This window comes from Dipteris shenzhenensis, chromosome 6 (genome assembly GCF_047967505.1).
Source record: "Dipteris shenzhenensis isolate YYH24624 ecotype China chromosome 6, Dip_SZ_1.0, whole genome shotgun sequence".
In the NCBI taxonomy this organism is placed as follows: Eukaryota; Viridiplantae; Streptophyta; class Polypodiopsida; order Gleicheniales; family Dipteridaceae; genus Dipteris; species Dipteris shenzhenensis.
Window position 1 is genome coordinate 12,316,783 of NC_141601.1, and position 23,449 is coordinate 12,340,231.

General features: G+C 40.9%; 1 pseudogene; it reads right to left on the reverse strand.

Moving 5' to 3' along the window:
• Positions 1-1,017: 1,017 nt before the first annotated feature.
• LOC147900799 (monocopper oxidase-like protein SKU5) lies at positions 1,018-14,296 on the reverse strand (annotated as a pseudogene).
• Between the last annotated feature and the right edge of the window lie 9,153 nt (positions 14,297-23,449).

The window sequence follows — 23,449 nt, forward strand, 5'->3', positions numbered from 1 at the left end:
GCCTGTTTGAAGGTAAGAAGCACCTCAAGTCCATTTACAGGTGCTGGAAGCTTGAAGGTAAGTGCCGGCCTGGGATGCAGTGAAAGCGAGTCACCCCAAAGATGTCTAGAAGTGACCTTCAAACAGGCAAGCAAAGTAGGAGCGACAAGAAGCAACTTTGCTTGCCTCAAGGACCCATTTTTCTTGCCGCTAAGACTGTTTGCCGTCCTCGCCTGCCTCCTGACACCGGCTAACAGGTTCTTGGGACGGGACAGAGTTGAGATTTTAGATGAACTTCGAGTGGTGTTTCTTTCCCCTTCGCTTGCGTGAGTTCTAGACCAAGTGCGAGTCGTGTTTCTTTCCCAGGCTCTTGCCACACCCAGCTTTCTTGGTCATTTATTTTCTTGTTCTGAAATCTCCCTAAGGTCTGATTTTGTTTCCGCAATGCCTCAGGGTTTTCTCTGCGGGACGTAGCTTGCTTTGAAGAGCGCTAATCTTATTCTTGTGCTTCTGTATCAGGGTGCCCTCTCCTACACGAGCAGAGTATCCTACCGGCCCATTGTGTCTAGCATGGAAGAGGGCTGAGCCGATTTTTTCACAGACCTCCTTCATGGCTCTCACCTGAACTAGAAATCCCTGTCTGCTCAAAAAGTGCGAAGAAACAGGGCATTCCCGCGGTGGTGTTGGTGCCGGCCTGGGATGCAGTGAAAGCGAGTCACCCCAAAGATGTCTAGAAGTGACCTTCAAACAGGTAAGAAGCTTGAAGACGTGAAGGAAGGTTAAGAGAGTAACCTGCGAACAAGCAAACGTGAAGGAAGGAAGTAGGAGCCAGCGAAGTGAAGGCAAAGATGTCTTGCAAGCGTAAGGAAGCCGAGGCTATGGTAGAGAAGCGAAAAAAGAGCATGCAAGCGAAAAAAGAGCATGCAAGCGAAAAAAGAAGCGAAAAAAGAGGGAGTGGGCGCTGGCGAAACTAGTTTCGCCAGCGAAACTAGTGAAGGCGTGAGATAACACTCACAAGAAGCGTAGGCAAAAAAAGAACTAGGCATAGGCGTGGGCGTAGACTCCGGTTCCGCCTACTCCCACGCCTACGTGTTCACTAGTTTCGCCAGCGAAACTAGTGAAGGCGTAGGCGTGGGCGTAGGCGGAACCGGAGTCGTAGGCGTGGGCGCAACCGGAGTCGAAACTAGTTTCGCCAGCGAAACTTATAATGGAATTGTTTGCATGGTGGATTCAAGGGTTCCTGTAATTTCAAAAGGTTTCTAGAAATTGAAAGTTTTAAGGTCCTAGAGTTATTTTAAGGGAACAAATAGGATTTGAACGTAATACTATTCGAACAATTTTAATAACAAAGGTTTTTAAATTTCCAAATATTTTTATTGAAGGTTTTAACATTATAAAATATAAATAAATAATTTTTAGTCAGCTAAATCATCCATTATAAGTTTCGCCAGCGAAACGAGTGATGAAGGGAGTATGGAGGGAGAGAGAGGAAGGATTGAGTGATGAAGAGGAAGAGGAAGGACTGAGTGATGAAGGCGGCAGCCAGAGGGAGACAACGAGAGAAACTAGTGAACACTAGTTTCGCTGGCGAAACTACCACTTGTGCAATTGAATGGAGGTCGATTGATCAAAGGTGCGCACGAGCTGTGGAGGGAGCATTTGTGGCATAGCTCTTATCAATCTCGATGTCACGAGTCATATGCGAGACGAAACCTAGGTGCAGGACTGGATCACCTAGTTTCGCCAGCGAAACTAGTGTTCACTAGTTTCGCTGGCGAAACTAGTTCGCCACTAGTTTCCGCCAGCGAAACTAGTGGTGAACTAGTTTCGCCAGCGAAACTAGTGAATACTAGTTTTGCCAGCGTGGCAAAACTAGTATTCACTAGTTTCGCTGGCGAAACTAGTTCACCACTAGTTTCGCTGGCGAAACTATGTGATCCAGTCCTGCACCTAGGTTTCGTCTCGCATATGACTACAAAGCATGAATAGCCATCGATATGCCAAGACTGCAACAGATCGGTGTCATTGTTTATAAAGACGAATTCCGTGAACGCTTTGTAAGGTCCCCATATCACTGACGTTAGCAGCGTAGGCGTAATATTTACTGGCTTAATTGGAAATGAGCCAAGCTCAAATACGCCACTGACATTATAGTAATCAGCCAACTTCAGCGGAGTATCAGTTGTCAAGTATGATCGGGCATTGACAACAAAGCGTCGTTTATTGTTGATTACTGTCGTCGAGCCTTCCAATAAAAATGTGGTATTGATTGATATCTTCCCTTGCTGGAAAGATCCTTGAGGGTTTGGCCGAGCTGCGCCAGCGGTGAGGTTCCACCTTTTGCGTGCAAAGCCAAGGCATTCGAAAAGTGAGATCGCTGCCACTGTACTAGCCCAAGCCACTAAATCAGTGAAGCGCGAGGGTTATATTACCTGATAGACTGTGCTTGATTCAACGAGAAGGACCGGTCATAGATGCCAGGATCTTGAGGGAGAGGACCCGTTGCAACCGAGTTCGAATCTGAATAGTGGAGAACGGCGATGCCTACTACTCCTGCGTAGGTGGTAATGTTGACAACACGAGGGCTGGCTACAATGTAGTAGTCGTTTGCAGGTTGATTGGCTGTTAGCATAAATGAATAGGACTGACCGACATGAATGTCCAAAGAGTCATAATCCTGCTGTTGGACGTATGATCCCTCGGTTTCCACCAAATGTAGCTTATGGCCCTGAATTCTCAGATTGAAGGACATAGTGATACCCACGTTTGATACTCTGAAACGATATTTATTGTTACCTGTTGACAAAATGGATAGGGCTCTTATTTATACAAGATACAGCAAGATGGAAAGAGTAATGAGATTTCAAGGAGGACGATCGCTCAGCTCACCTGTGACAGTGAATGTCTCATAAGGAAGACCTTTGCTGTTATTGTAAGGAGCCTTTCTGTTGATCAGTATTCCGTTGGGTATTCCAAGAGGCTGGCCATTGTCCAGTGCGTTTCTCAACTCCTGCTCAACGCATTGTTCCACTGTTGGCACGAGGCCTGAACATATCACCTTAAAGGATGAATAGTGGCGAACTAGTTTCGCCAGCGAAACTAGTGAATACTAGTTTCGCTGGCGAAAACTAGTGGCGAACTAGTTTCGCTGGCGAAACTAGTGAACACTAGTTTCGCTGGCGAAACTAGTTCGCCACGCCACTAGTTTCGCCAGCGAAACTAGTGAACACTAGTTTCGCTGGCGAAACTAGGGGAATTAGATGTAACCATATAGAAGGGGGAATATTAAGAAGAGGAAACAAGGTTGTAAAAATATATAGAAAAAAGGTTAAAAGACTCCTTTTTTTTTTCTTTAAAGACTAGGGGGGAAATTTTACCTTTTAGCAAAAGTAACGAAAAAAGAAAAGGGAGTGACAGCTTCTATGAGAGCGTAAAATTAAAAAGCGCTTTGGAACAAGTAATAAAAAAAGAATTAACTAAGGTGCAAGCTCATGTTAGAGAAAGACCAATAATACATTAAAAAGGTTAAATAGAGCTTAGAGTTATAGCAAATCTAAAAAAGAGGGAGGGGTTATAATAAAGGAATTAAAGTAAAGGATTTAAAGAGGGAGGGAGGGGGTATAGATTTATCAATAAGGGAATTACTAACAATATGAAAAAAAGGGGGGAGGGGAGGGGCATGACTCCATAGCGCAAAGTAAGCTAAAACTAAGGGTTAAGGTCCTAATATATAGAAAAGAAATTAAAACATTATAAAAGGACATATGTTATGAAAAAAAGGGGAGCTTAGAGTTTAATGAAATTTATATAAAAGCAAAGCAAGGCAAAATCAGTTTACATAAAGTAAGAAGAAGGGAGGATTGTAAAAAAAGAAGGGAACAGGGTTTTTCGAGATCTAAGAGAGGGGAGGGGGGGTAGTTAATAAGAATTAGCAAGGTGAAAAGTAACCTATGAATCCTTAGTTCCAAGGAGAGGAGAAGGCAGCCTATTACTAGTTTCGCCAGCGAAACTAGTGTTCACTAGTTTCGCTGGCAAAAGAACACTAGTTTCGCTGGCGAAACTAGTGTTCACTAGTTTCGCCAGCGAAACTAGTGAAGGCGTAGGCATGGGCGTAGGCGTAGGCGTGGGCGTAGGCGTGGGCGTGGGCGTAGGCATGGGCGTAGGCGTGGGCGTGGGCACGGGCATAGGCGTAGGCGTAGGCGTGAGCGTGTTCAACGAAACTAGGCGTGGACGTGGGCATAGGCGTGGGCGTGGGCGTAGGCGTAGGCGTAGGCGTGTTCACTAGTTTCGCCAGCGAAACTAGTGCCAACGAAACTAGTCTTCTCTGCCTCTTTCTCTGGCTCTGCCTCCCCTTCTCTTTCTCTGAACTAGTTTCTCTTTCTCTGCCTCTGCCTCTTCTTCTCCCTCTCCCTCTCCACCCTCCTTTCTTCCACTTCCGTTTCCCTTCGACCTTCCTCCTTCGCTTAGTTTCATTTTTTCCGCCCCGTTTAGTTTCGCCAGCGAAACTATAGTTGTGAACTCCAAATGAAATGGTCTCCAATAGTGTTTCGCCAGCGAAACTATGATGTCTTTACTTTTTCCTACCACCTTCAATCCATTAACCTTCTTGAGCTCTATTATTTCATTAGAACTAATGATGGCATCATGTCCATGATTTTTCTCTCGCAACTATTCCATCCTTTGGTATGATTGTTTTTAGAGTAAAAATTATACTAGGGATACACACCCATTTAAGGCCTCTTCGGCAAAGATTATATGAGTAGATTCTTTTGAATTGGCGGTTACAAGGACTTGTGTGCTTGGGACGTGGCGGTGGCAATGAATGTGGTTATATTATGAGTTTGATCGTCTAGCTGATTTAGTATCAAAGAACAATGATGGCCTCTTTCTATGCTTTTGCACTACAAGTGCAGAGTTGGTTAGTATAGAGTTCGAAAGGAGACAAGTGCATGAACTACTATTGCTCACATGCTTACTCACTTGTGCCTCGTTTGCTAGCAATAGATCTCAAAACTGGTAATGACTAATTTTCCTTTCACTTGAAGGAAGGGAGATTGTGTTCCACAAGCTCCATGGATTTTGCAATGGTGTCCAATGACAATAGGTCGAAGACACTGCAAGTTGCAACAACTAATGGTGTTGCACGCATTAGTAGGGAATACCTTCACTTAGCATTTGGACTTTCACCGAGCTCAATCTCTTTGCATCAACTACTTGATAGCAAGTGTGACGACTTGTCCTTTGAGGTTCCCTTTGTAGGTGAGGAGTCCTTGTTTCATCTTGACACTCAGTTTGGAACCACCTTCATTGTTAGAGGTGTAAAGCTTTTGACAGAAATCAGTAAGGAAGTGTCGGATAAAAAACAAGTAGATGAACAATCCGATAAGACCATGAGTTTGGTTCCTCTCTTGAAAAACCTTCCTGCAAGAAGTGCACTCAAAAAAGCTATGGACATTGTAACAACAATACAAGAAGTTGATGCACTTCCAGTAAAGTATGATGGCGATATTTTGTTTGAGCTTCCCGCTTCGGACCTCCCTAACCGTGCTGAGGGGACAGAAACCAAATACGACAGCCATGTTTGGACGGATGATATAACAAGTAATATGACAAGATTTGATGGTTTAGTTAGAATTCGAAGATGTGGTGGGCATCTACAATGCAAAAACATATTTTGTCCTTACTTGGAGAGAACCAAAGAGGCCAATGAGAAGCATTGGCAAGGGAGACTTTCACGAGTGTGTCCTCAAAGATCATATGTTGGCGAAAATAGTACTCTTAAGTGTTTGCATTGTGGTGCTCGTCCTTTCTGCGAGCAAGAGTGCCCATGTAGGCTATTCTTATGTTACCCACACCCCAAGGGTGATACACAATTTAAGAGGTGTGTTATACACTCAGGGTATCATTTGCATCCCGTTGGTGAAGGAAGTTCTAGAGGTGCTGTGAAGGAAGTTAAGGCTAGGTTGACTAAGCTCATACAAATAGATGGGATGGGAAGACCTAAAGCCTTGCAAAAAACATTAGCAAAAAAAATAATATTGGATGCCGTCATTCAAGATGATCCGAAAGCCATGAGTGATGCTGAATTGACATCATTACTAGAGAAGATTACTCCAACTTTGGACAAGAGAAGGTATGTGCATACTTGTCCTTTTAATGTGATTAAAAGTACTCAAGTTTTTATGAAAAATAAGTAATGGGATTTTGATGCTACATGTTCTTAACTGTAGGCTCGCACGTTGGAAAAGGGAGGCCCAAATTGAAAGTGGATCCTTTGCAGATGGTTATGATGCTCTTTTACAACTGAAAAGAAAGTGTGTATATGATTATTTTCAGAGCATGGTGTTCCCTGGACAACTTGAATTTTCTTCATTTGAAAGATGTCATGTTTTCAAGATGTCTACCAAGGGACATGGTAGTGGTGTTGATCTAGTGAACAAGATGAGGCCAGGTGGAGAGTTAGGATCGTGCTGGGTTTGCTTTGATTTTGTCTAACGTATGCATGATTGGAATACAATGGCATGCCATGTTTACAACCCTTTTGTTCAAGAGCTACAGACTATTGCTATTGGGGATTTCAAGGTTGAGGATACAGAAGCCCAGATCCTTTTTTGGGAAATGTTAAATAGAGTCATGGAGAAGGAGGGATTCCCAAAGCCTCAATTTAAAGGGTTTATGGCTGATGAGGCACAAGCAAATTGGCGTGCAATTAGAATGGTATTCAATGGTGATGCCAATAAGGTGCTCAAAGAAAAAGAGAGATCTTGCTTATTCCATTGGGAGCAAAGCTTGGAAAACCATGCTAAGTTCCTTCCATCATTTGATCGTGAGGAGTTCAAGCTAAGGTGTAGACAGTGGAAGAATGCTCCATCTCAAGAAGCTGCAGACATTGAGTTGAAAAACCTCCGTTCGTGGTTCAAGCATCATGCACATAAAAAGGACATCTCCATTTTAGAAACATGGATTGTGTGGTGGCATGCAAGAGTGGCTCATTGGGGAGAATACATTCTCAAGGTAGGTCTATTGTTATTTCATTCACAACTTTATTGTTTTTTGATTATTGGAAACTAATCTATGTTGTGGCACAGGGCATGGAGGGATCTGACCAGTTTTTAGTTCCTAGAGCCAACCTTGCAGAGTCAGTCCATGGAAGTTGGTTGGCATCGAATGACGGAGTGAAATATGTCACACTAAAAAATGCTTGTGAGACAGATATGACGGGTGCTTTGCTGCAAACTGCAAGATACACAGAATATCTAAAGGGACTACACTTGGGTTGTGGACCTAGTTTGGAAAAGCTATCTCGAAGGCACTCTTATGGGGACATAGGGAGCAACTCATGCAAGTTCATTGATCTCAGTAATGAGGTGGCTAGCAAGGTGGATGCAACTATTGGAGGTCAAGATTGTATGGGTGATTTGAAGACTGTGAGAAGGAAGCGGTCAAAATCTTTCTCAGAAGCAGTGTATGCAAATGATTCACATCGTCCAGAATACCAGTATGTAAATCAGCCAAGAAAGAGAAAACAAAATACCACACCAATCTTGAAAACAAATCAATATGTTGAAGAAGAGGTAGTACACAAGACTATGTGGGCTATAAGAAGAACTAATGCAGGTAGTGAGGTGAGGTGTCAAGGATACTTAGAGGACAAAGGAATCAAATGCCACAAATTGATAGATCACAAGGGTAGGACGGGAAAGAGAGGTGTTCCTGCACCTAGCTTTTTTGGGAGAATCAACACCAAAGCAGGCATTCGAAGGCAATTGATTTGGTTTTGTGGGGATAACATGGACCACACATGGACACCATCAAATTGCATTGAAGGAAAACCACCTGAGGTGCCAAGGGAGTGGCCTATTGAGAAGGGGACAAGCCTGGATGAGGAAGAAATGAGGTTATTAGTAGCTGGAGGATTTAGATTAAAAAAGCAATGCACTAGGGCCAAATCTGCTGATTTAACAAGTAGACCGAGCACAAGGGATGGCATGGTTGTGGAATGGGTAACTGAGGTGACATGTGAAATGAGAACAAGGATAGCTAAGTCTATTTCCTTGGAATGTGTTGTTCACAATGTTAATATAGTTGTCCCTAGAGAGCATGTGGAGTACCTAGTTTCCACTCCAGGATCATGTAGAAAAGGGAGCAAGTACAATGTTGTGGTTTCAGTGTTTCCATCATGCACATGTCTGGACTTTATGGGCCATTCTCAAGGGCAAAACAGATATATCCCATGCAAACATCTGTATTACATTTATATGCAATACTTGGGTCTAGATGAGAAGATACACATGTTCATTCACCAATCTGCACTAAGTAGGCAAGAACTCTACCAAGCTCTACCTGCTTGCTAAGAAGGGCGTTTATCTCTACTTGTGGTTATATCAAAGGAACTTGCATAGGTGCATACAAATATTGTATGACCATTGTAGCTTGTGTTGACTTTTTGGGTGCATTTTGATAGTCATTTGCTTGACACAATATAGCTATATGTATGTAAACAGTATTTTGTTGCCCACAGCTTCTTTAAGAGTTGTGTATGAACAATGTATTACTCACCACACTATAGTTTTCGGTGACCTTTTGGTGTGTTTGAATGGTCCTTTTATAGAAATCTATCCATGTCTCTCAATTCAATCTTCCTGAGATTCTAGACCATTTGACTATAAATTGTTTGGAAGAAATATTATTTTTACTTTATTTTTTTGCACATGATGTTTATTGAAAAAATATATATATTGAAGGTATCAAATTAGACTTAACTAAAGGTCCACTGCTCAGATCGCTCGTACGTTTTTGCTTGGAAAATGCTCGTCCCCCATATAAAAGCACACAAAAAGGATTTAAGCACAAGACAAACATGAAAATCTTACCTGTGACTCTTCAAGGAAATGAGTTGGATGCTTAATGTATTACTTTCTAGCAACACGTTGGCGACATATATCCTTTTTCTTGGAGACGCTCAAGTGTTCTTTGTCTAGAAGCTGACAAGTTTCATGACTTCCTCATCAAAAGCAAAAACTAGAAGCTGACGTTTGCATAAATCCAATGGAAGCTTCTCTCCATGGGCATGATGAAAAGCTCTTGGATGTACATCTAAAATTCTAGAGACCTGGCCAATGGATACCTCATGGTCTCTTGGCAATGCATTCAACAAGCAAGTGAGATTGCTTCTTTTGACAAACAATTCATCACCTGATTTGGGATTCTTTAGGATTTGTAGAGATTCTTTCAGAGCAGAAAGCAGTGTTGTGCTTGCATTCTGCTCCCCTGTATACTTTGAGATGCATGGGTCATGAAGCACTTGTTGAAGTACCTCTGAACCTTTCTTCTTTGAAGAGGATGCTAATTTCTTTCCAAAGAAAAATACCAAATCTGTAGCTCTTGATGGCTTTAAGCGATTGCGTCTCTTAGAATGAATAAAATCATATACACTCCAATTTTGCTCACATGCACGCGATGATGCAGCAACAGAGAGCACACAAGTTGCAACATGCTACAATTCCAATGTCTCTCCACCATATTCCTTCCACCAAGTAGGTGCAATAGTCATCTTAATAGCATCAAGATTCCAAGGATCTCCAAAAGAGCCTTCGCGATTCATATACCTCACTCATTGCTGGTAAGCTAGTTTTCCTTGATCTCCCGGAAGTAAGTTTTTACAAACCTCTCGAAAGTTACTTATGACTTCTGGATTATGTGATTGAGCATGCATTTGATATTGTGGATGTACTGCAAATGCAGCTCCATGCAAAGGTGTGTCCATTTGCTTCCATCTCTTATTGACCATATATACCACTTGTTGCTTCTCCCTAGGGGCAAAGCGCACAAATTCTTTAACTTACCGTATTGCTTCTGACATCTTCCAATACACTTTACCCATAAGAAAGGCATTAGCATCAACCATCCTTAATACTGTTACAAATGGCACTACCCCTTCTTTTATTCTTTCAACATTTTTCCAGAATAGAGATGATTGAACAAGATGCACACATTTAGAGCCTGGTATTGCATATTGCATCTTTTTCTCTAGCCAATTCGACTATCGTCTATCAGCAACAGTCTCGACTAAAGCTTCCAACAATCTAGCAAGAACTAGAAAAGAAGTGGCAAATCTAGTTTGGCAAAATTGCCTGAGTTGCTTCATAGAGTGCTCTCTGAATACTGCATGCAAGTATTGATGACTCTTTATAAAACTCACTATGGCATTAGCATCTTGCAGTACTAGTTGCACAAATGGCAATTGTCCAATATCCTTCAACAATAAGTTGAGAGTATGAGCACCACATGGCACCCATGTCAGAGTGGGATACTTTGGCATGACCATCTCACCTACGGTCTTGTAATTCAATGTATTATCTATTACTAATGCAGTAACATTCTCACTACCACCAACTTTGCGAATTGCTCTTTCGTATATTTTTATAATATATGCCGAAGTTTTTTCTTTTAGAGACGTATCAATACTTTCCAAAAACATAGTTCCCTTGGGAGTAATGCACATTACATTTATCAAGGGTCTGGCCTACTTGCTAGTCCATCCATCAAATGCAAGAGTGCACCCATATGTAGGAATAAAGTCCAATATCTTTTTTTTCAAGCAATCCACCATAGTTTGTTTGACTCTATCAAGATGATCCGTATGTATTTTATTATAATATGGCAAAATAAATCCTAGTCTAGCACATGATTTCAAGGCATTACAGAACGTGTCATCTCTCATGACATTGAATGGTATACCATTTTTAACAAATGCTTTTGTCCATATTAAGTTCTCTTCATGCACTTGTTGTCGAAGAAATTTTTTCTTTTTTCTCTTCTTTAGCTGACAGAAATTAGTCATGTCAAAGCTCACCTGTGACCCGCTCGGTAGCATATCTACATCACCTTCATGTATGGATACACTCCTCGCATTTATTGGTGCTTCTCCTTCAACCGTCTCATCAACCTCAGTGCTCACATCTTGTTGATTTGCACAATTTCTTATTAGGGTCGGATTAAGCACTTTCTTCACTTTCTCTAAATATGATTTGCATAACAGAAGAACATCACACAGAGTGCATGTGCAAGCTCCAATGTCACTGCCTATTCTGAGAAAATGTTGCTTGATACGAGTAGAACCACCTGTGAACTTGTGTCCACAATATTTACACTGCAAGAAAGAAACTGAGGCATGTACTTTTCATATCTCCATCACGTATGACCAAATCTTGCCACACACTATGCTTTTGAAGTTGCCAAAAACCAAATGCAAAAAAACTAATTTGAGTATACAATAGAAACATATTGCAATACACATTTTATAAAAAACAACACATATCCTTTGAAAAATGCATTCAAGCATGCAATATATTAATTGTCATTCAATCATGCTCTTTTAAAATCATTTACATTCTATTGAAAGAATATTAAACATTCATTCAAAAGAAAGTGTAAGAATGAGAAAACGCATCTAATAACTTTTAAAACTTTCAATTTGTACACTTTAAAACTCTTTGTATTCTTTCACATTCTATTGAAAGAATATTACATATTCATTCAAAGAAAGTGTGAGAATACAAACACAAAATAAAATCATATTTCTCACATGAGATCTAGGGAACTCAATGAGGAGATACTAGAATTCCCACATACAAAATTTCTCACAAGAGATCTAAGGAACTCAACAAGGAGATCTTAGAACTCCCACAAACAAATTTCATAATTTCATAGACACAAAAACAAGCCCATTTCTCACAAGAGATCTAAAGAACTCAAGAAGGAGATCCTAGAACTCCCACATACAAAAATCCTCACAAGAAATCTAAGGACCTCAACAACGAGATCCTAGAACTCCAACAAACAAACTTCATAGACACAAAAACAAGCCTATTTATCATAAGAGATCTAAGGAACTCACCAAGGAGATCGTAGAACTCCCACATACAAAAATCTATTCGCATGAGATCTAAGAAACTCAACAAATAGATGATCTTAGAACTCCCACAAACAAATATTCACATGAGATGTAAGAAACTCAACAAGGAGATCTTAGACCTCCCATAAACAATTTCATAGATACCAAAACAAGCATGTTTCTCATAAGAGATCTAAGGAACTCAACAAGGAGATCCTCAAACTCTCACAAATAAATTTATCTCACAAGAGATCAAAGAAACTCAACAAGGAGATCCTAGAACTCCCACAAACAAATTTCTAACACATAAATATCTAAAATATTTTTATCACAAGAGATCGAAGGAACTCAATAAAGAGAACCCAGAACACCCACAAACAAAAGAACAAAGACCAAAACAAAAATCCTCATTAGAGATTTCAGGAACTCAAAATGAGATCCTAAAGCTCCCTAACAAAAAATCCATCTTATTTCGGACCTTCTGGATTGCTTTCACAACCTTGAGGACCTTTCTTATTTTTTTTCTTTTTTGATCTCTTTTGCTCGGCTGGGAACCAAGCATGAGATAAGAGACATAGGCAAACATTGAGGTTATATGCAAAAACATAGGAACGTATTCGTCCTACTACAAGTCTATTCGTACAAATACTTTATTTGTATGAATACTTATTCGTACAAATAAAAGTTATTTGTACGAATATGTGGGAATGACATGGCGATTTATAAAAAATGTGTGATGTGTCACTATTTTTTAAACCGATTTTTTCTTCCATTCGAATCATTCGAGCGATTTTCTCGATTTTTTTGAATCACGAATTCGAATTTTTCTACTTAGGTTGGGGCAACAACATGCATGGGCAAGCATCACCTTTGACAGCTTTGAGATTTCCTATGATCATGGCAGGTTGTTCATTTTCCTGTGGCTTAAGGTCAAACAATTACAAAGCAATGTGCCGGGGCAAAACGGATACACGATTTGCTATAATCTTGGAATGTTGCAGTCCACGCATGGCAAGAGAAACACCCCCCATGAACCCACATTCCCAATCCTGTAATAGCCTACCTAAATAGCATAACAAAATTTAGAATATTATACTATTTGAACATACAGAACCAACTCGTGAGTTGTGTGCTATGGAAAAGTGATCAAAGCATAGTGTCCTAGACAATGCTTTTTTTGACACCTTCCCATGCTAAGACCCCTCTTGCTGCTCTCTCCATTTCATCAAGTAGCCAATCGACATGAATATCCTTTGGAAGTGCTCTTAGATGCTCAAGGTATGGCACACAAGGTCCATGGTGTGTAGAGGGTGTGTACGACAGAGGGCACTTTCTCCTTGTCTTCTTGTTTTGGCAACCTCATATCTTGTCACCCATCTTTTCATCACATCACTATTAAGCATGCAATAGAGGTTTAAATTATTAAGCAACTCCCTATCCATTACTTTGCTCCATCCTTTCGCTTGAGGCACAATAGAGGTCATACTTAGGTCTTCTTCATATCTCCTTAGTCGTGGGAGAGAGCTATCCACATCAACAAGAAATTTAGAAATATATACAGTTGAATCTTATACCAAACAACCCTTGGCCATGCTACCTTTGGGCCTTGCATTTTGCCTCACAAAAACCTTCAAGGTCTTCATGAAGCGCTCGAGGAAGAACAAACATCGTGCATGTACAGTGCTGCATATAGCAATCTCATCCACCAAATGCACTATGAGATGTAGTTGGCTTGTGAGAATAGAATGTGGAAAGGTCTTCTCCACTAAACAAACCACCTCCACTGACATAACTCAAGCATCCTCAAGCATGGTGGGATCTATTTCCTTTGATCTCACATACCTAGAAAGAAAAAAGTGCACCATATTAGTAATATGAAAACCTTGCATCAAGCATTGATACGCTTCACATTTTGTATAGTGTGAAGTACCTCACAAGCTTTCCCATCTTGTAAATATAATCCTTCACTTCCTTTGATGCACAATGAGAAATGCTAGTAGGTAGTAAGAACTGAACACATGAGCGATGGTTGATTAGTTGCTTCTAGACTCATAAATTTGGAAGGAAAAAGAGATAATGCCAATTCATAATTACTTGGAGCATCTTGTGCCAATCATGAGTTTTCAAACCTCAAAATTGCTATACACCTCTTTTCTTGCTATTTGTGAAGGCCCCCTTCAAACACCTCATGCATCCAGTGGAAGTATGAATTGTAGTGATAGCCCGCTCCACCGCCACCATCTCTTTCTTTGATAATGTCCATGGTGCACAGGGTAAAAAAACATGTCCATTTGGTGTCTCTTGTGGCCAAGCTTCATGCATCCTCCCTGTGATGCTTAGAGCCTCCCTTATGCTCAAGGAATCTCATGTCCCAATCAAATGATCCCAAATGGTAGATGCCACATTCTTGAAGATATGCATGGGATCAAGCAAGTGATTGATCTTGATTTGGGATCAATATGGTAGCTGATAAAAGATGGAGTATATAAACAAAAGATGGCGTTAGCATGCAATCTTTATTTCCATTCAATGTAGCACACAATAGTTATGAACCCTTATTGGCTCATGCCATGTGGGGGAGTCGTGGAAAGGTCCAAAATTTGCTTTCAATATCCTACAATGAGTGATCATGGAGGGAATTCATTTCAAGGGGAGACATATCTAGGATGATCAGGTGGGAGGAATCGATGGTGATTCTCATAGATGACCTTCTTTACATTTGTCATTGTGCAGCTTCGCAATTTGTCACTGCGCAACACAATCTTTTGTTGTGCTAACCACCGTGCTAGTTCGAGCTATGATGTTGCAGTCTCCTATAGGGACATTAATGTCCTTGCACTAGAGTAAACTTTTATTGGCCCATTGGCCTTCCTCCAATTGTCTAGCTTCCTATTGAGGCCACCCGCTTGGGCCATAACCATCTTCAAGACATTTCCCCCAAAAATTGCCCATGCAATTTGGTGCCCTTCTCGGTCAACGTTGGTTGCTTTGCATTTTTCTAATGTGAACCACTTTGTAAACCAAGTGGTGAGCTCATTGTTAGGAAGAATCTCATGCCACCAAGAACTCAGGGCAAACCATGCTAAGGAAAACTTTATTTCCCTTTATGTGATTGCTAGTGAACATCCTCAACCACTGACTCTCTAGGAGATCAATGTCAGTTATATGTACCAAGAGCTTGCCCGATAAACTCAAACCATACTTTGCGTTCAATTCCTTGGCTATATAGCAAAACCAACTAAGACGAGGATATTCAAATTGCTTCCCACTTCCTAGAAAACCATAAAACATAACTAAGAGTCATAATTGATTGTGGAATGCTTGCCTCGATTAGAATCATGCATAAACAATGAAGGAATAAGGCATTTAAACTAATCTTGATAGAAACACCTTACCTTGCAAAAAAGATTTTGATGACGACACATCATCAGGGCACACATTCTTCTTGGCACACTTTCTCAGAGGAGTTTTCATTTTGCACAAATGAGGAAGGCATGGTTAGATATATGAGTACATGGAGAAAGAGAGAGAGAGAGAGAGAGAGAGAGATCAAAAAATTAGGTTGCTATTGTCAGGCTTGTATGTGCAATGTGTGTCGAAGGTGTGTCAATAAGGACTATGTGATGAAATGGAGTCAAAAACTATTGAAACCTATACAGGATGATGTGCCCGATGTTGAAGTCATAACAAATGAACCCCTTTTTGAGAGCCATGAAGACTTCCTCAGTCATTTGTTGTGTGAAGGTGACAGCTTTGTTGTTCCTACAAAGCTTGATAATAATGAATGGGTAGACTTTTACATTCTGAAATGCACAAAGAAAAGGCAAGTTGCCACATGTATGGTGAAGGACAAATGGGGAGGGGAGTGCAAGTGAGGATTTGCATATGTCATTGGTTTGTACTACAAAAAACGTGATGAACATCATTATCAGCTTCTGGTTGAAGGCCTCTCTACGATCATTCTTTCTCATTTAGTGAAGTCCATTAAATTTTTTATGGATGCTAGGAACAATGATAGCAACACGTACTACTATCTTCAGAGATGCATGAGGCCACATACAATGCAATGCTGAATATTTGTAATGAGACCTAAAGGTATGAACTTTTATGGAAGCAAAATCCTATTTTTTGTACTGTTGTGTACATGTATGGATTGTTTACACAAATGCATGAACAAAGAATTCTACATCTTTTATATGTTCTTATGCTTATGCAGAATAACTCCTTGTGGTACTTTAAACGAAAGCTTGATGTTTCATTGCTCATTTGTGAGCTGAAAATATACAAAGATACATGATATATTCAGAGGACACGCAAGAATAGTCTATTGTAATGACTTAAGGTGAAATAATTCATGAAGACTTATTGCAATCAAATAATTAGGAAGCAAGGGATAATCTTTAGAGCCTTATATGTGCAGATGGGTAAGAATAACAATTTGCATATGTACAGCAATGACAACCCTAGATTGTGACACTAGTAGTTTCTGTTAGGTAAAATTTTTAGGTGAGCAGCCACAGTTTAGGCGAGCGAGTATTGTTTAGGTGAGTGGTCACACTCTATGTGAACACAAGTAGTGAAAGGCTTCTCCCCACCATGGGGGCTTTACTCTCCATGCAACAAGCTATAGAATCTCCACCTCCTACCATGTATGTGTGCTCCTTTCTCTCCTAGGTGGGCTTGAATGAGCTATGGATTTTGTGAACCCAATGCCACACAATCATCAAGCTTTTGGAACGTGTCTTTCGAATAGGACATAGTTGTGTAACTATGTTGCCTCCACCCAAGTGATGATCCTTGCCTCCAAATGTACTCTTAATCCACCAAACTACATGAAGTCCAGCAAGAAGGGAGCATAGAGGAAGGAAACTACCTTCAGGTGGAGAAGTCCCCAGTGGTGAGCTCTTCCTTAAGGAAGCTGCATACCTGGCTTTAGCTAGTTTTTGCTCTCTTAGCATTGGTCAAGGGCATGAGCCCATGGTCGACCCCCCTCCCCTTTTTTTGGTACTCCCTTGGTCCCCTTCCAGCCCCGCAAAAAAAAAAGGGAAAAAATTTGCAAAAAAAATAAAAATAAAAAAAATTTGGCTCAAGGCTGAGCCATTTGCGCTTGGCGCAAATGGCCTTGAGTTCAACCAGACCTTGCCTTCAACACTCGATCTCCACCACAACACTAAACCCATGAATTTTTCCCCTCAAAGATGATCCCTCGGTCGATTGTCACTACCAGCAATAGCTGCTACTCCTCCTGCCTGCTATTGTTACTTGCCATCGATGTTTACCCCTCCTCCAAGAGGACTCCATGGTGTGATTCGATGCACCCTGCTCTGTAAATCTTGACGCAGCATGCAAGCTCTTTGTCCACCCATCGATGCTGTGCACGAATGCCGTGACCCCTCCTCTTAGAAACTAGCTCCATCATCGCAGCCGCTATGCCCTGGAGAATCTTGAGGGTGGAATGACATGGAATACATGGGGTGTCGTCGATTCGTGAGCTTCAATTTTTGCATCCACAGGGTTACGGCTAGTGGTGTTGTGTGTCCAAAAGGGGAGTGTTGCTCATCATCACCTACTGATGATGGAGAGTTTAGTGATGACTCTGATCAGCTACCAAATTTTTGAGTGATTGCCACTTCCAACCATGGAATCAGTCCAAGGGGGGTGCACTAAGATAGAGAAGGAGATAGATTTATGTGACACATGACACCACATGCTCGTTTGTTGCTGAAATCCCACAGTCGAGATGATTTCATCTACCAATGAGATTTCAAGGCCTTCTCAATTCTTGCTTAGTGGTGGGAGGCTACTTGGGTGGAGGTGATGGAGGGGAGGGGCTTGAGGGGGGGCTTGAGGTGATGGAGGTGAGGGGCTTGAGTCGATGAGCTCTAAGCTCTGTGTGTCAAAAAGAAGATGGTGATGAAGATGAAGATGAAGAAGATGGTCACTGTGGAGTTTTCATAAATTGTGTGTATAAATGATAACATCGAACCCTATACTTAGACATCTAATACAAAAAAAGAACTCAGACTACTCTGTTCCACTCGCCTAAACTACAATCGCTCGCCTAAACTGTGGCCGCTTGCCTGGGTCTGCTCACCTAAATTTCTCATTCCTTTCTGTCATATGTTTTTCTCAAATGCTCCTCTTTGAGAGCTTCCTCCTTAATCTGTGCTTTCCTCCTAGGAGACCTCTGTGGTGTCTTCTTTGGAGACACATGTACACCCTCAACTTCAGCATGCCACTTTGATGGTGTGGCCTCTAGTGGTCTCCACTGGTCCTCGACATGCTTAAATGGCATGGTCTCTGGTGTGCTTAGAGGGCTTTCCTTCCTAAAACCGTAACAAAGGGAAGCAAGTGTAAAGCATGTCGGAAGAATTTGAACTTTGGAGAAGGAAGGCCTTTGTAAACATATCTGCTATGTTGTCCTCTGTGGGAAGATAGGACAACTATATGTCTCCTGTTGACAACCGCTCTCGAACATAATGATAATGAACTTCAATATTCTTGGTACGTGCATGAAACACTAGGTTACGCACAATGGCCAAAGCACTCTAGCTGTCATTGTAGACAATAGTGGAGGATGTCTCACGAATACCAAGATCTATAAGTAACTGTCGAAGCCAAACACACTCTATTATAGCAGTGAAAGCTACTCTATACTTAGCCTCACGAGCTGAGAACATATGCTCTCTCTAATGACTTAATAGTAAAGTAATGGAAATTTAATTCCATAGAAATTTAAAGTAACTGTGAAATTTAATTCCATAACTTATGTGTTTTCTAAAGTAACTGTAATAGACAAGAAAGACAAAGATGACATCTTCTAGGCTGAGCTAATGGAAGGTGTTTTTTAACACCATATGGCTTTGAGTTATATGATCTACTTCTTGTACAAATGTGTCATGCTTTTTTTTAAATGTACTCTAGTTTTTTTTCTAATTTGATTTTTTAAAATCTTACTTTTTGTCTCTTTTAACAACATGAAGTCCTCTTTTTTTAATGTACTCTAGTTTTAATAACATGTCACGTCATTTTTTTTAATTTGCTTTTTTAAAATCTTACTTTTTGACTCAAAGTTTTGTTTTATAAGAGCCTCTTTTTTTGAAATGCTTTATCCAAAATTATCTCACAAAATGAATTTGGATAGTGCACTAGTCCAAAATTAATGAAATAGGTGTTAGCTGTCATCCAGCTATTATACATGGGCGGTGTACCAACCGCATCTGCAGCTAACAAGTAAGTGACATAAATGCACAACGGTCACCCTGGCATATCACGAGTGGAGCTCGATATCTCAACACTCTCCCTCGAGCTCAATCCCAATTCTTGCACACCAAGCAGGTCTTTGAACTTGCACAGCTTCTCTGCACCCAATGCCTTCATGAATATGTGAGCTACCTGATCCTCTATGCTGACATAAACTAGATCAATAAAACCTACTAGAACCTTCTCCTACACATAGTGATAATGCACCTCAATGTGCTTTTTTCTAGCATGATAGACTAGGTTATTTGCCAAGTGTATACTGCTCATGTTGTCATAATAAATGACAACCAGTCCATCTGTAGACTGATGCATATCATAAACTAGCTTATGCAACCAAGCTACCTCACATGCAGCCATTGTTGCACCCTTGTACTCAGCCTCTCTGCTCAACAAGGCAACTATAGGCTTTTTCTTGCTGCTTCAAGTGACTACAGCACTCCCAAAAGAGAACATATATCCACTTGTAGATCATCTATCAGAAATACTACCAGCCCAATCAGCATCAGTGTATCCATGCAACTGTGTCTGAACCCCAGTCTCATAAAATAGTCCATACTACAATGTGGAATTCACATACCTCAGTATGCGTCTAGCCGCATCCAAATGCGGTTTCCTTGGAGCCTACATAAACTAACTTACCAACCCAACAGCATAGCTCAAATCTAGCCTAGTAATAGTCATATAAATCATGAGCCACTAGATTCACCATCCACATAAGAGTGACCTACATTCACATCAACCATGGGCTGATCTACTTTCTCTTTTCCTTTTCATGATACTTGCATACCACTATCTACATTGCTTTGAGGAGATCCTCCTGATCTCAATCTGCCTGTCCATGGCAAAGTATGTGAACCACTGCTAGAGGACACTATAGGTCTACTAATATTTTGTGATTGCTGCTGTGAATTTTGTGTAGCATTACCATTTTGTGCATCTACATCATCAATCACATTTACTGGTTTATACCAGCTGCTCATCTCATCAAAAACATCTCTGCTCATTGTAAACTTACGAGTAGAAGGGTTAGAGCATCTATACCCTTTCTGCTACAGAGAATAACGAATAAAGATGCACTTCTTAGCTTTTGGATCCAAGTTGGATCTCAATTCATCTGGCACGTGAACATAGGCAATGCAACCAAAAACTTTCAAATGAGAAATATTTGGTTTCCTACCAGTTTACCTCTCCTCTGGTGTCATGCCATGTATTTTTGCACGCGCAATGGGAGTCCTGTTCATTATGTAGACTGAGCTATAGCAACTGCTTCAGCCCAATAATAATCTGGCAGGTCTTTTTTGTTGAGCATGGCACGAGATACCTATTCAATATATGCCTGTTTTTCCTTTCTAGAAGTCCATTTTGCTGTGGGTAATGACTGCATGAATATTGTTGCTTTATGCCATGCTCCTATAGGAAACTTGCAAACTCATTTGAGAGGTACTCTCCCCCTCCATCTGACCTTAGGCATTTTATTTGCAGGCATGTTTCTTTTTCAACCATGGCTTTAAAAGCTTTGAAATATCCAAACACTTCACTTTTCTTTTTCATAAAATACACCCAAACTTTTCTACTGTAGTCATCAACAAAAGTGATAAAATAATGACAGCCTCCAATAGATGCATCTTTAGAAGTCCACACATCATAGTGGATTAATTCCAATGGCCTCTTACTCTCTTGAACATGTCTAAGAAATGGTTTCCTTGCCTGTTTTCCAAATTGATAGGCTTCACATACCTTATGCATTTTTGTAACCTTGAACTTAGGCAATCCTGCAACAATATTTTGGGCCTGCATTAATTTAAGTCGTTGTACATTAACATGACCAATGCGTTTATGCCAGATATCAATATCTGCAACTACACTGGTCCCATGTGCAAACATTGCTGCACTCAATTCATGTCCGCATCCAATGTAGACATCCTGCCCTTCTTCTTCCCTTTTGCTATCAAGCGACCTTTATTTTTCATATCCTCAACAAAGCATCCATGAGGATTAAATTTGACTTGCAAGCCCTGCTCAACCATTTGACCAATAGAAACCAGGTTCTTGGTGATATTCAGGACATGAAATACATCAGACGGGTATTTCTTTTTTCCATCCTGCATAGACAAAGGAATTTTACCAATCTGCACAATAGGATGTGCAGTATCATCACCAGTCTCCACAAATCCTGGTCTTTTCATTTTCCTTGCATTCCTGCATCCATTCTGCATAACCTGTCATGTGGTTTGACGCACCTGAGTCAACATACCACACATCATTGCTTTCTTCTGCACTTGTCACAGAATTGGTCATGTGCTACACCATAAACAGATGCTCATTTCTATCATCACCCTGTCTACTAGAGGATGCATAATTGCCTTGCTACAATTTTTTAGTCATGATGTCATTGTGCTTTTTATAGCAATCTTTAACCATATGACCCATTTTACCACAGTAGTAGCATTCAACATTGTTGTTTGCATTTTGGCCTCTCTGCCATCCACCACGACCTCTTTTGCTCCCCCTGCCTCTAAAGTTACCATGTCCTCCTCCATAGGATTGGTTTTCTTGAATTTGCTGCATATTCTGATTTCTGCCATGGCCTCCAAATCGGCCTGCTCTACCTCTGCCTCTACCTCTTCTAGCATTTGAGTAGAAGACAGCTTCTTTTGAAGTTCCTCCTGAAGAAGATGTACCACCATTTCTCTACTCTTCAGAAATTAGAAGAGTAATCAACTCCTCAAAATCAAGAAAATTATCACGGATGGCAATGGATGTTTGGAATTGTGCATAATCCTTTCCTAGACCATTCAAGGTCGTAGAAACTAAATCATCATCTTCCACTGGCGACCCAATAGAAGGAAGTGCATCTGCAATCTTCTTCACCTTCATGTGGTAGTCATTGATGCTCATATTTTCTCTCTACACATTATGCAACTCTGTGTTTCCCCAGTACATGAAGGAGAACACTTTGCTACTTAATGATAGCCTCTACAAATGCAAAGGGAACATGCGTGGCACTTACTTAATTTTGCCCAAGTTCGAAGATAAGGTGGAGTCTCTGACCTAGGCTCATTTCTAGTTTGTGACCTTGGTGTGTGGCTCTATGAGTGGCTACACTCACCTGATAGGTTGGCATTGGCAAGGAAGCAGCCTTACATATGGGGGGATTCGACCCCAAAATTTGAATATGTGAAGCAGAAGATGTGCCATGATGGGAAGATAAAGAAGCTCGCACGTGGGTGGATTGATATTGACTAAGAGCCTACAGTTTTGTTCTTGTACTTCCCAGTTTATTAGGCATTGTAAATTTTTCTATTAATATAAAATTATGTACGTTTTCTCCATTTTCTTTGTAAAGTTTAAATTCGAAATTTATTTCACTACAGTGACATTCTGTCACAATAAAAGTAACATTCTGAATTTATTCCAGTGATGTTTCAATTCTATCACAATCTGTTAAGAGAAGCCCATAAGCATTTGAGAAAAACATATGACAGAAAGGAATAAGAAATTTGGGTGAGCGGACCCAGGCAAGCGGCCATAGTTTAGGTGAGTGATTGTAGTTTAAGCGAGTGGAACAGAGTAGTCTGAGTTCTTTTTTTGTATTAGATCTCTAAGTATAGGGTTCGATGTTATCATTTATACACACAATTTATGAAAACTCCACAATGACCATCTTCTTCATCTTCATCTTCATCACCATCTTCTTTTTGACACATAGAGCTCGAAGCTCATCGACTCAAGCCCCTCGCCTCCATCACCTCAAACCCCCCCTCAAGCCCCTCCCCTCCATCACCTCTACCTAGCTAGCCTCCCACCACTAAGCAGGAATTGAGAAGGCCTTGAAATCTCATTGGTAGATGCAATCATCTCAATTGTGGGATTTCAACAACAAACGGGCATGTGGTGTCACGTGTCTCGCATAAATCTATCTCCTTCTCTGCCTTAGTGCACCCCCCTTGGGCTGATTCCATGGTTGGAAGTGGCAGTCACTCAAGAAATTTGGCAGCTCATTAGAGTCACCACTAAACTCTCCATCATCAGCAGGTGATGATGAGCAACACTCCCCTTTTGGACACACAGCACCACTAGCCATAACCCTGTGGATGAAAAAATTGAAGCTCACGAATCGATGACACCCCATGTATTCCATGTCATTCCACCCTCAAGATTCTCTAGGGCATAGCAGCTATGATGACAGAGCTGGTTTTTGAGAGGATGGGTTGCAGCATTCATGCACAGCATCGACGAGAAGACAAAGAGCTTGCATGCTGCGTCAGGATTTACAGAGCAGGAAGCATCAAATCATGCCATGGAGTCCTC